Source organism: Amphimedon queenslandica, unplaced genomic scaffold (assembly GCF_000090795.2).
Source record: "Amphimedon queenslandica unplaced genomic scaffold, v1.1 AMPQUscaffold_13497, whole genome shotgun sequence".
NCBI classification, from domain to species: Eukaryota; Metazoa; Porifera; class Demospongiae; order Haplosclerida; family Niphatidae; genus Amphimedon; species Amphimedon queenslandica.
The window spans coordinates 376,159-379,396 of NW_003546267.1; the positions used below are offsets into that span (position 1 = coordinate 376,159).

Consider the following 3,238-nt stretch of genomic DNA (forward strand, 5'->3'; position numbering starts at 1 on the left):
TTTCTTATTATTATTAACAATAATAGTAACAATAAAAATTTGAGACGAAATAAACAAACAACCTTCTGACTTGAATAATTCTCCAACAAAAAAATTTTACCTTGAAGGAAATATTAGCTTGGATGGAGGACTTAAAGATGAAGCACATGGGTTTGCTTTTTTTTGCCTCGTTCATTTCCAATAAATCCTGTAATTTTTACTAATGTCAATTATTATTGTTATTGCAAACTTTTTGTAACAATACACAATAATACGATGACATAATAAGTCACTTTCATTAACATTGCAAGTGTAAATTTTATGTAAGATAATGTAAGCATAATACAATGTGTGTGTTCATAAAAACTTTGTGCATACCAAAGAACTTAATCGTAATAAATTAGTATTAATTTTTGGCAATGCATTTTCATTGACAATGATCAATTCTGCTTCAATGGTTAATAGCAAGAGTGGATAATTATGTAGGGGTGAGTGTCTAACCCGCCTATAATCTGTGATACCACAGTGCGTAAGTTTACATAGCATGGTTATTAGCACCAAGTAGCCATTCTTGCGTCCTTATACTGATTCAAAGTCAGAAGGCTGCAAATAAGAAAGAGCCAAACATTAGAAGAACATATTCATGTCTGCTCCTGCTTGTTTCTCGCACTACATGATCCTCAGAGTGGAGATATAAGTCTTAAAGTTGCCTGCATGCTTCAAGTGCCATTTTATCAGCCACACCCATAAATTTGAAGATTACTGAGATTAACTCTGTATACTTGCAAAAAACGGAAGTAATCATACACGCTGTGGTATCACAGAATATAGGCAGGTTAGACACTCTCCCTAAATAATTATCCACTCTTGTTAATAGGCAAAACAATACTGTATAGCTTCAAAATACAAAGCTACATCACACACTTTTAATTAAAAAATAGTAGTACATGTAAAATTGTATATACCTACGAGATTGCTAATGTGGGTGTGCGTATTTTGATCACATCATGTCCTACACACAATTGATCCTTATCAAAAAGTTAATTACTGACCATTATTGATAAAAAACCTTGTTCTGAAGCGCACAAAGGACCTTGCTGTTTATTATGCGACACAAAATAAAAGGTTTGATGCAATCTGATTAATAAATTTAGCTCTGACTGAAACAATGCTCAGCTATCATTTCACTGATGATTTGGATGCATTCTATACAAATTTGTCTTTGCTAAGTGTACTTATGTTCAATTTATTTCATGCATAATTCACATAAATTTAACATACCTGTACATCTATTATGTACACTGTAGCTATGTCTATGTCCACTACCAACTATACAGTGTATGTAATATCTCCTCTCTTTTCATATCATATATACATATGCACATATACATTCTATTATATCAACATTAGCCATGGAATTTAAGTTTTTCCTATAATAGACAGGTTCAATTTCAGTTGTACATTCTGAATATAAAAATATTATATCAATGCAAGATATGGTCAGGCTTTGATTAGACTAGTGACAGCATTACTAATGATTCCACACTCAATTGTACCCAGGATTGAAGATTAAACTAGATGTAGATTAAATCATGCACAGTACTTGTCTTCAATATTAGATTTAGTAAATCTACTGACAGATAATTTGAAGTAGATAGATTGTAATCAGACTTGCATCCAATAAATCCTTGTGTATTTCAAACACAAACATGCACAAATACTTTAAAATTAGAATTGAAATGTACAGTAAAAATACAAATACTTTGTATTTTAATTCAAGTCTGATTCCATTCATGTTTTTCATAATTTTGGCAAAGTAATGCAGTTTAATAAAATTAAAGCAGATTTTATTTTAGTATATACATGCAAGTTATGAATTATGATTCTGGATCCAATGTGGACAAGTGTGAAATGAACTTCACTAATGGCATTGTACATGTCAAGTATAGTTATAAGGAATTTGAGAGTAATTTTAGTTATCTGAAAGCATTAATTATCATCACTTGAGCACAAAAGGCTCTACTTGCATGACCACCAGGTGCCCACTGCCCTTACAAAAGTGCTAAAAAAGTTAAACACTTAAGCAATACTATGGCAATTATTAAATTTGTGTATTGAGTACATTTATATTTATACATAAAATCGTCATTGGAACATTTACAGAAAAAAATGCAAGCAAACTTGTACAAAGTACACTGGTATTTGAAACTTCAGCACAAGTCAGTGGTGAAGCACTTGAAAGGTATTTACCACTTTCAAAGAAGCTCACATGTTTTACACTATTGTAGCAACTAATATACATGTAATGCAAATGCATTAAGCATTATGAACAGTGCTATTTAAATTAAACAAGTATTTAAATTACAAATTATAGGGTTGGGTGAGTACAATTGTATAATGAGGAATTGAAATAAATACTCATTTTAAAATTCAACTCAGAGATATTAATTGAAAGGACTCTGCTCTAAGCCTGAATATGAATAATTCTGATTGTTTAAAAAGGTACATGCTTAAGGTGCTGGTGCCTGGCATGCATGCATGTGTGGATAAAATGTAACTTAAAAATGACATATACTTGTACTTTGAATGTAACAGTTTATTATGTTTCAGTATAATAATACTAGTTGCAGCATAATAATACTAGTTGCAGTATAATGTGTATACACTCTCTCTTAACACCACCATAGTTACAGCACTAAATATACTCTTAAAACAAAACTAGATACTAGTTTCACTTTCTAGTTCAGTACTTTGGTTACTGCATATACAATATAATTTATATCTCACAGGTATGCAGCACAGCAAAACTTTTACAGTAGCAGCTGTTTAGGTCCAATTCCATGCAGTAACCCTTATACAATGAATAGTTACAGTACAGCTCACAGAAATACTCTAGCAAAGTGCTGTCACTACATAAATTTCGACGCTAATATTGCCTGAAAAATAATTACAGTGGAACCTCCGAAAAACAAAACTATTGGGACATAAGAATCTTTTCATTACATAGAGGTTTTCATTAAAGGGAAGTTTTGTAAATGAGACATCCCCAATGTGAGACTTCAATTCTTACAAAAAATGAGGGGCTATAGACAGTAGGTAAGCTGGGTAACAAATTGCTGAACAAGAAAAGAGAATAAGAAATTAGTTTGCAGAAAATGTTTCAAAATGAGGGAAGGGCTATTAAAGGCAATTATCTGTGCTTCTGGATAGTAAGATTGCTGAATAAGTGACAGAGCGTAATGTGAGGAGAAGACACCAT

At 31.7% G+C, this 3,238-nt stretch overlaps 1 long non-coding RNA gene across 1 annotated transcript in view; it reads left to right on the top strand.

Moving 5' to 3' along the window:
• LOC109580317 (uncharacterized) overlaps window positions 1–962 on the top strand; it is an 11,477-nt gene extending 10,515 nt beyond the window's left edge. Inside the window, exon 3 of the long non-coding RNA XR_002184177.1 lies at window positions 952–962. This is a non-coding gene — a long non-coding RNA (uncharacterized LOC109580317). The remainder of the gene's footprint in view (window positions 1–951) is intronic.
• Window positions 963–3,238: the final 2,276 nt, after the last annotated feature.